Below are 10,892 nucleotides of genomic sequence, written 5' to 3' on the forward strand. Positions count from 1 at the left end.
GTTTCTGGAAGGGCAAGTTTCACTCTCACCCAGAATTGCCAGAGAATATTCCAGAACAGGAGAAACCGACAGCAGAACCCAGATAGGCCTTCCTCCACCATGTCTCCATGCTTACTTTTCTTGCATGGACCACATCGGTCACCACCAGTACCAGAAGCCCATCGCTTCTGGTTCCCTGTGGACTCCTGGATAACGTGTGAGCTCCACCCTCGATCTAGGGCCTCACCATCAGGGACTAGCTCTTTCTGAGATGTCCACTCTCCCTCATTGCCATGTTTTGGCTGGTTATCTACTCTGTATAGATATTCCCTATTGTCAGCCTAGAGCATTCACCCTTCCTTAAGTTACCCCCTGCTCCTGTCTCCCCAGGAACACTGTCCTGTGCTCCTCCCACAGATGTCTCTGTCGCACTCAGTACTGGACCCTCAGTCCCTGGACCCTAGTCACTCAATCCCACACTGCCACTGAGGACTCCTCCTCCCACGTGTGTCATCGGGTTCCAGCATGTATTCGGGGTTCCTGGGAAGCAGGGACCCTTTAGAGTCCAATCCACCACTGACCCCACCACAAGCACTAAACCAAAATGTCCATGGGTAGTCACTGGGGCCAGGAGTTCAATGACAAGCTTACATTCTGGAGTGTGTGCTGGATAACTGTGAGCCATGAGCCAGCTCACGTTAGGAGTTGGCAATGGGCTCTGAGAACCAGGAAGACTGCTGTGCTAGGAGCTAGCTCAGGAGCTTGGGTCCCGGCTCCGTGTCCCACAGACTGGACACGTGCACATGCACGGTCAGGTCACATGCACATGCTAGTACACACGCATGTCTGCTATTGCACACATGGCCAGATTGGGCACGTGTCTAGGATGTGTGGTGGCATCCAGAAGCCTCCATGGGCCTCCGCTCAGCCAAGGTCACAGGCCCCATCATGTCTGTGTTGGAAACAGGTCTGTCGGTTCTGCCGGGTAGCATTCCCCAAGCAAGCTGAGCCACACACAGAGCTCCTTCCAGGAAGCTACCTAGGATGGGATATGTCACTCAGACACTCCCCACTGCCCCTCCATGGCTTGGGATGGGGGGAAGCTCACCCTCCCCACCAAGGACCTAAAGATGCGAGTGGGGAGGGAGCCCCCTCTCAAGCTCCCATGACCCAGACCAGCCCCCACAAGGAGGAGGCTGGATCTTGAGCTTCCCTAGCATCTGCAGGTGGGCCTGGGTTTGGCGGGGCGGCCGTGTGCGGGCGACAGAGGGTTTGTGCTCCAGGCTATGTCACCATGTGATGTGTTCAGTGGAGGGACCCAGGTGACTGTGCTGTCTCTCTCTTTGAGAACCAAAGTGAAATTTGGACTTGAATTTCTCTCCTTTCCATTCAGTCTAGGACTGGGATCTGAATGCTCTGGCATTCTGGAAAGTTCACTTTTTGTCTGGCCATCTCACCACCTATGGCCTATTCCCGCTCTGCAGCACCTGGTGGGGACAGGATGGGCCAGTTCCCGTGACCCCTTCCTGCCCTCGTCGCTGGGACTCAGATCTGCTTCTCCAGTTGACCATCCCCGCTGGCCTCTGGGATAAAAGGAATCTTCAGTTTTCCTTATGGGGTAGTTTCAATCTTACCCAGAATAGCCAAAAGAATATAGAAGACAGACCAGCAGGACAGGACAGCCCACCCTCTGCTCCTTCCCTATGTTTACCATGCTTGTGTGGACCATGTCCTACCCCAAGCAGTCTCTGGGCTAATGGCTAAGCTCCTCCCTGGAATCCTGGGATCTCACTGGCTGGGAAGGGAGGAGAGCCTGAAAGACAGACACCATGTTAAAGACAGAAGGACCAAGCTGGACAGACAGAATCCCTGCAGGAAGATACTAGGGAGAGTTACCTGGGGGAGATCTCAGGCAGACCAATGCTGGAGGACAGATGGATTTCTCAAGGAGCTCTAAGGTCTTAAGGCTGATGCAAGCCAGGAAAAGGACAACTCAGGGCTGGGATGCCTCAGGGGTGGGATGAGGACAGCTGAACCTGCAGAAGGACAGAGACTAAAGAGAGGGTGCCAGGGCTTCCCCAACTGAGGCATTGGGATGCTCCCGACAGGCCTGGAGGGCTTTTGCCAAAGCTCACACCTGTCATCCCCAGCCCTGCTCTGGGCACCCAATCAGCTCTCAATAAAATGTCCTTTTGTCAGTCAGAAATCATGCTTTCTGATAACTCCTTTGGGTCTCATACTTGATCAGCAGCCTCTCCAGGATTCTCAGGGTGACGTGCATGAGATCGAGGTAGGAAAGTAGCCCAAGAGGAGCGGCCCACACTCTCCTTGGGGCATCTCTCGGGATAGGAGGAGTCTGGTCACCAGAACCTCTGTCTCTCTGTCCTCTCCTTCCACCATTCCTCCTCCAGCACAGAACCATGCCCATTCCCAGCTATCTCTCTGGTCGGAGGGGCCATGGCTGTGACCTCCAGATAAGCTCTTCCTCCCTGACCTTGTGGGGACCCTCCACACCCTGGTGTCCTCTCTTTCCTCAGCCTGGAAACCCTGCTCTGATCTGGGTCCCCTCTGCTCCTGGCCCTTGTCCCCTTATGCCCTCCTCCCCCCACCCCATCCAGCTCTGCTTCTGTTCACTTCATCCCCTCCCTGTTGCTCCCTCAGGCTGGACCACCCATAGGGTCCAGGACACTCCAGTAGCTCGGTTTCACAGGCTCTTGAATCTGGGCTTGAATTCCTCACTGGATGGCAGGTTCAGAGATGTAAGAGGAATAGAAGGAAGCCAGGAAGAAAATGTTGAACATAAGGCCTGCTGGGAGCTTTGAGCATCTGCAAAAGCTCTGAGCTCCCCAGGAACCAGTGCAAGGAGGGAAATAGGTGCGCCCCCAGTTTCTCTGCTGGAGGGAAACCGGTGTCTCAATGCTGAGGCCAGGTATCTTGTACCATAATAAAAAGTGGGGACCTGTTTCACCCGAGACCTCCCCAGGGATGGGACTCGGGCTCAGACACACACACAGATAACCCTCCAGCAGCCTCAGGATACAGCAATGACCTTAAGGATGATTCCGCTGCCTCTGCATGGGGAGCTCCCTATGTTCCTGTCTCCATTACTGCCAGGTCACTGTAGCCCAATGGGGCAGGGGTGATTACCTAGTTACAGTCCCCTGATTTGGCCCAGTGCATCCCTGCCAGGCAAGCTTCTGCCCCTGGACCCAGAATGGACCCTTGGCGCCAAGTCCCAGAGCCCCACACCCACTGCAGGCCCAGGCCACACCCACTCTGCCTGATGGCCCCTTGGCTACTCCGGCGCCTATGAGCCACTCCCCAACTTGTGCCCCAGCTCTGCCAAAGAAAGATGGGGTACTGGCCCAGGTGTGAGGCTCAGAAAATCATCTGTCATCTTCTGGGGGCCAAGAGAGGCATCGCTTATTCAGAATTCACTCCACTCAACCCTGGAAGTCACTGGGAAAAGCAAAGTCCAACTGGGGACGTTCTGGGTGGCACTACGGGGTTCTGGGGGCCTGGGGTTCCAGATACCCTCGGGCATGAGGGGTGGTCAATAGACCCGGCCCCAGCACCCGCAGCCCTTCATGCTGGGTCCCTGGGCTCCCGCTCCCGCCTGCACTCTGGGGGGTTAAAGTGGGATGGGCCAGGTGTGTCACTGTGGGAGGTGGCCACAGATGGGGGTTGACGGTGATCCCCTGCTGAGTACTGCTTGAGGCTCGTGTTTGACCTCATGTGATGCACTGGGCAGCCCAGAAGGCAAGTACCCATACCCCACACCTTACAGACAGGGACACTGAGGCTTTCAGAGCGCTGGCAGCCTGCAGAGCTCTTTCTCTGGTCAGGTGGTCATAGTCACAGAGATGATGGGTACCCAGGCCTCTTCCTCACCCCAAGGTCACCCTCTTTCCTGGAGAAGTGACAACTATGCCAGGCCAGGAGAAGATGCTGAACACACAGACCCTGTTTATCTCTAGAGATCAAAGATACCCTTAAGGCTCTGTGGGGTGGGAGGATCTGGGCTCCTCGGCCCTCTGGTCTCAGCACTGGAACATGCTGAGTGTGGCGGCAGGAGTGTCCCTGTGTGTGAGTGGGGGTGGGGTGTGTGGGGGTGGGTGGGTGTGTCAGCGTCTGGAGCTGCAGGTGTGACCGGCTGTGAGTGTGGGGTGTGGCTTTGTGCCTATCACTTTGCACCTCACGGGCAACTTCCTAGGGACAGGGTCAGTCAGTCACCACAGGGCCTCTCTGGACCACAGCCACGGACCCAAGGGTCTCCTACCTACTCCCCGCCTTTTGTTAGGCCTGCAGGCTCAGGGAGGTGCTGGCCCCTTCCTGGCCCTCTCCACAGGCCTCCTCCCTCTGACTCTCAAGTTCCCGAGGCAGGCTCCACCCTCCTGTCCTCTCAGCAAGGGGACGTCTCAGAGGGCCCATGCACCCTCCGGCATGCTGAGTGTGAGCTCCCCCGGAGACCTGAGATTGGAGGATGTCAGAGCCTGTCAGCCGGCCCCTCGGGGGCCACAGGCTCCTGAACAAAGCAGGGGCAGGTTTTGTGTGCCCATTTCACAGATGAGAGAGCCAAGGCTCTGACAATGGGCTGGGGGGGTGGGGGTAAAGCCTGGGGTCACAAGGTGAGTTCCTGCTGTCCTTGCCCTGCAGGCCCTTTCCTCAGCTCCACTCTCCTATGTGACATGTCACTCATTCACTCACACCCTCCTTTATTCAACAATCTGTGGGCCAGGGCTGGCAGCAAGGAGATGAGAAAGAATTCATGGCCAGGGACAGCCACGGAGACCTGTGCTGACCCCACTCTCATCCTCAAGCCCCCAGATCAGCTCTCAGCCCAGAGAGCGTCTGATGAACCTCAAGCTCCTTCCTGCTCACATAGAATAAGATGGAATCAACAGATATGTGTGCTGAGTGCCCGCAGCTGCCATCACTGGCCACTACTCTGGGCATGTCACCGTCCCTCATGGACCCTTGACGTCCCTGTTAGGACTGTCATAGCCCATTTCACTGAAGGTCACTGAGCATGAGGGTTGCACTGGGGCTGCCCTGCCCAGGTAAGAGCAGGGTCATCCCTTCCTGGAAGGAGTGATGGCCCTGGGACACCAGGCAGGCAAGTCCACACAGGATGGAGAAGAGGGACGGGTCCTGGGAGGGGGGCTTGACCTGGCCCTGCCTGCCTAGTTGTAGGACCCAGGGCAGCCCCGTCCCTAAGGGCCTCTTTCCTGCTGGAGGCCTGAACTGAAAGACAGGACCAGGACTGAGTCAGATGGGGGGAGGGAGGCTGTGACTTCCTTCTCAGCCCAAAAGACAGAGCCCAGAATAGCCTCAGGCTGGGGAGGACAGAGGGACCTGGGGGAATGGGGGACCAGCTGGTCACCTGGGACCACAGCAACCAAATTCTGTTTGGCCAGGAATGCCACAAGTGGTGGACTCCCCCAGAGCATCTAGGCTCAGGGCCTCTGGGCGACGGGGAGGGACCTGCGTCCTGGATTTTCCTGGACATTCCCAGTTCAGGCCTGTGTCCCAGTGTGATTTTTTAAAAAGATTTTATTTATTTATTTAGCAGAGAGATAGCACAAGTAGGCAGGGCGTAGGGGATTCTGGGGGTCATGCACAGTAAACAAATGTGGTCTGGTGGCAGCAACAACTTCTATAACCTCAAAACAGGACCTGGGAGCTAGACCCCCAAGGCTGGAAGGACAGAGGTAGGGAGAGCGTCCTGGAGCACAGCATGAGCAAAGGTGCAGAGGGGAACAGTAGCGCCCCTCAGCTGGTCCTCTCCAGTTCCACTGAAGCCCCCGACCCCTCCACCTTTAGGACCCCAACCTCCTGTCTCCCATGCCACCTGGCCTGTCATCCTGTTCACTACCCAGAAAGCCCTTGGATTCTGTGCCACATGGCTGGGGCCTGCCCTAGGGAGAAAGGAGAATCAGACAGTGACCACTGGGCAGAGAAGGGACGTACCGAGGATGCTGGGAAACGGGCCAGGGCAAGGTCCCAGGGGCATGCGGGAGTTCTCTGGGGTGGAGTGGTCAGTGCCGTAGGCCAGGAACAGACGGGGCAAGAGACAGAACACACATGCTGAGCCAGCCAGTGGGCTGGAGTGTCCAGAGTCCCAGAACCTAGCAGAAGGGCAGGGGCAGAGCCCTGAAGGCCTCAGCACTGACTAGAGCTTTGGTTGCAAAAGGAACTGATCCCTGAGACCCTAATGAGTGGCTTATTGTTGCTGTAGCACTTACGAAACATGGGGCACATGGTATTCAGCTGAGCCCCTCAGGGATTCTGTGAGGCTGACAGCCAGGATCATCGTCCCATTTCACCAGCAGGGAAACTGAGGCTCAAAAGGGTTATCCCAGAGTGAGTCGGAGCAGCTCCTGCGACTCCCAGCCTGGGACCTCGCACTGATGGATGGGGAGACTGAGGCCAGCAGAGGACGGGACCCGCTGAACTCACACAGGGGTGCTCTGTGTGGAGAGCTGCCCTCTGCCAGGCACCAGACATGCTCACACGCGGTGACCTCCCTTTATCACTCTGCTGCCCAAATTCCCTCTCAGGGTGCAGAAAGGAGGTCCAAGTGTGGATGTCAGGCTGAGCCAGGAGTGCAGACCCCAGTGAGAGTCCATCTAACCCATGGGTGAGAGAAGGGAGGGCCAGAAGGCAAAAGGCCTCAGGGAGACTCTACAGTGGGAGCCCAGCCCCAGAGTCAGGCAGGCAGGGGTCCCCACACACAAGCCTTCTCCGCCCTTGACCTTGGGTGATTTGCATCCCCTCTCTGGGCCTCAGTTTCCTCCTCTGTACAAGGGGGAGATAATTCACCTCTTCCCCACAGGGTCAGTGTGGGGATTTGAGACGATGCCTGTGGTGTGCCTGACCCATGGTGACCCTCGTTAACCACCAACAATTGCTGTCATTTCCTGGGCTCTTGCCCAAGGGACACCTCTGACATGCTGTGTGACCCTGGGCAAGTTGCTTCCCCTTTCTGGACCCTAGCCTTCCCGTCTGCTCAAGGACAACTGGGTGAGAGGTTCCAAGGGCCAGCCTGCGAGGAAACAATAAGATTCCTAAATGAAGGCATTGGTTAAGGAGGCCAGGGCCTGCCAGGACCCTGAGGCCTGAAGCAGAAGGGAGCTGGGCCAACTTGCCTTCCTCAACTCTGGTGACCTTGCAGGCCACCTTGGGAACCCCCAGGCTAAAGTTAATCCTAACTTTGACCTAAACTAGAACTCAAAGTGATAAATGGGGAGCAGTATGGGGAAGAGAAACTGAGCCCGTGGTCAGTGGGGCATGGAACAGGTGACAAACAGAGCCAGGTGCAGCCCGGGAAGGGTACAGGGCAGACAGAGGCATTCAGCTAGAGCTGAAAGTTAGTGCTGCTCACAGCAGGGAAGAGCAGAGCCCTCCCCCTATGCCCAGCCCCCTTCCCCACCACTCCCGTGCCTGGTGCTACCCCCTGGCTGCCTCCCAGAGCTCCAATCTGAATCCTGGAATCCTGGAGGGCCGGACCTCAGGGACTTCGACCTTCTCCTTCCAGGACCTTCATGGACAAAGGAAAAACTGCTGCCCCCACGGGGTGCAGCCCTTCCTGGATGTGCAGACTCTATCTCATCCTCGGCTCAGGACCTGGGAACTGCAAGGTTCCCAGTAAACAGTGTGAATGAGGGAAGGAAGGCAGAGATGGGTGAGTAGATAGATGTGTGTGTGGGTGAGTGAGTGATGGATGTGCGGGTGGATGGATGGATGGTTGGGTGGGTGGGTGTGTGAACAGATGGAGAGACGGGTGGATGGCTGATGGATGTGCGGCTGGTTGGGTGGGTGTGGATGGATTAATGAATAGGTAGATGAGCGGGTGGATTAGATTGGTGGGTTCATGGATAGGTTAGTAATTGGATGGGTGAATGGATGGACAATAGTTGGATGGGTGGGTAGATCTTAACCATGAGAAACACAGACCCTTGGTGCCTGGCAGCTCTGTGCCTGAACCCAACACTTGGGTTCTGATGCTGATGTTGACTTGAGGGTGACCTTGGCATTGTCATTGCCTTAATGTCTCTAAGCCTTGTCCCCTCACAGGCAACCAAGATGTGGGTCAGTACCTGCCCTGCACACCTCACCAGCTCAGCTTCTGGGAAATAACCTGAAAAGACAGACAGGCAAGAAGGTGCTTTAAGATCCCTAGAGGGCTTCCCGGGAGCACTCTTGGTGTGGAAGGACCTTGCAGGTCACTGAGCTGATCCTCCGGAGTTGGATCACAGCTTGTGGGAAGAGCCCCAGCTTGGAGCCCAGACAGACCTGGGTTCTAGTCCTGACTCCACCACTTTCCAAGTGCATGACCTTGTGCAGGTGACTGAGACCATATACCGGTTCCAAACAAAATAGACTTTGGGACAGAAATTATTACAAGAGACAAAGAAAAATACTACATATTGATGGACGGGTCAATTGGCAAAGAAATATAATAATTAACATATACATATCTTACTGCAGAGCCCCAAAATCAAAAGTGAGAACTGATAGAACTGAATGGAGAAATACAGTCCTCCAATTATAAAATTATAAATTCTACAATTATAAATTCTACAACTATACTTGGAGAATTCTATGCTCCACTATCAATAATGGATAGAAGGTCTAGACAGGATTAATAAGAACATAGAGGAGTGGCACCTGGGTGACTCAGTTCATTAAGTGTCCTGCTCTTGATTTTGGCTCAGGTCATGATCTCAGGGTAGTTAGATGAAGCTCCACATGGGACTGCACACTGGGCATGGAGCCTGCTTAAGATTCTCTCTCCCCCTGCTCCCCTTTCTCTCTTAAAAAGAAAAAAAAAAAAAAAAAAAACTGTGGAGGCTAAGAAAATTAAGGCCATCCCACTTCAGGTTTAGCATTAGCACAAGTACAGCCTTCTTAGCTTTGGCGGCATCTCAGGCCTAAGGGTTGAACTTTCCCCTACTTTACTTTAGTTCCAGGAACTAAAGCCCACCCTGCTTTAGTCCCAAGAAAGTATCCCACCCTACAACAGCCTGGCAACAGCTAATCAGCTCACTGCAGAAAAGTCTGAAACTTCTCCCCCAGCCAAGCCTCTTGTAATGACCCATAAAACCCCTGCCTTAACTAGCCTCGGGGTCCAAGTCCCTACTCCGTGCTGTGTCGGGTATACTTAGGCCCAAGCTTAAGCTTGTCAAATAAACCCTCGTGTGATTGCATCAGTGCTTGGATCCTTGGTGGTCTCTCAGACGCGAAAACTTGGGCATAACACAACATAGGGGAACTACATAACACTATAAAACACATCTAATAAGGGACGCCTGGGTGGCTCAGTTGGTTAAGCAGCTGCCTTCGGCTCAGGTCATGATCCCAGCGTCCTGGGATCAAGTCCCACATTGGGCTCCTTGCTCCGCGGGGAGCCTGCTTCTCCCTCTGCCTCTGCCTGCCATTCTGTCTGCCTGTGCTCGCTCTCTCCCCTTCTCTCTCTCTGATAAATAAATAAAATCTTAAAAAAAAAAACCACATCTAATAAGACATATCTAATAACTACAAACGTCACAAAAATGTATAGAACATTCCATCCGACAATAGAACACAAAATTTTCTCAAGTGCACATGAACATTCTCCAGAATAGACAGTTAGCTATAAAATAAATCCCACTAATTTAAAAGAATTACATTAATACAAAGTATCTTCTCTAACTTCCTTGGAATAAAACTAGAGATAAATAATACAGGACATTTTGTGAGTTCACAGCTATGTGGAAAGTAAACAACACACTCCTAAGTCATCAATGGGTCAAAGAAAAAAAAAAATCACAGGTGATATTGAAAATACTTTGGGACGAATAAAAATAAAGCCTAAGCTGAGATCATGACCTGAACCAAAACCAAGATTCGGTTGCTTAACTGACTGGGCCACCTAGGCACCCCAGTCATTTGTATTTCTATGCATTAGCAATGAGCAAACAAAAAAAGGAAATTAAGACAATTCCATTTACAATAACATCAGAAAGTACAAAATACTTAGGAAAACTATGAAATGTTGCTGAAAGAAATTTAAAAAGACCTACTAAATAAATGGAAAGACATTCCATCCCATCTGGTCACGGACTGGCAATACTGTCCAAACCGCTCTGCGGGTTTAACAACCCTACCCAAATCCCAGTGGCCTTGTCCACTATGGAAATGGAAAAGCTGATCCTGAAACTCATACAGAAATGCAAAGACCCTGAAGGGCCAAAAAAAAAAAAAAAAGAAAAGAAAGAAAGAAAGAATAGGAAAAGAAAAAGAAATCTTGAAAAAGTAGAACAAAGCTGGAGGGCTCACACCTTCCAATCTCAAAGCTTACTAAAAGCTACAGGCAACAATACCATGCAGTATTGGCCCAAGGATCAAGGCAATGGAGTTGAGAGTCTGGAAAGAAAACCACACCTGTGGCCAGCTGATTGTTTTCAAATATTTCACCTTAGAGCGGTTTTAGGCTCACAGCAAAACTGAGAGGAAGGTGCAGTTTCCCATGTGCCCCCTCCCTGCCACGCGTAGTACCTCCACTGTGAGTGGTCTCTCCGCCCCTTACCTCCACCCCCGCCCCTGAGCGTTAATGGGCTCTCACTGTCATGGCCTTGTTACCCAAAGCCCACAGTCCATACTAAAGATCCCTTTTGATGTTGTGCCTTCAAAGGTTTGGGAGTCAGGGGCGCCTGGGTGGTTCAGTTGGTTAAGCATCTGCCTTCAGCTCAGGCCATGATCCCAGGGTCCTGGGATGGAGTACCGCATTGTGCTCCCTGCTCAACAGGAAGCCTGCTTCTCCCTCTCCCTCTCCCACTCCCCCTGCTTCCCCTTGTACTTCTCTCTCGCTGTGTCTCTCTCTGTCAAATAAATAAATAAAAATAAAATCTTAAAAAAAAAAAAAGGTTTGG

This window comes from Mustela nivalis (assembly GCF_964662115.1).
Source record: "Mustela nivalis genome assembly, chromosome: 14".
NCBI lineage: Eukaryota > Metazoa > Chordata > Mammalia > Carnivora > Mustelidae > Mustela > Mustela nivalis.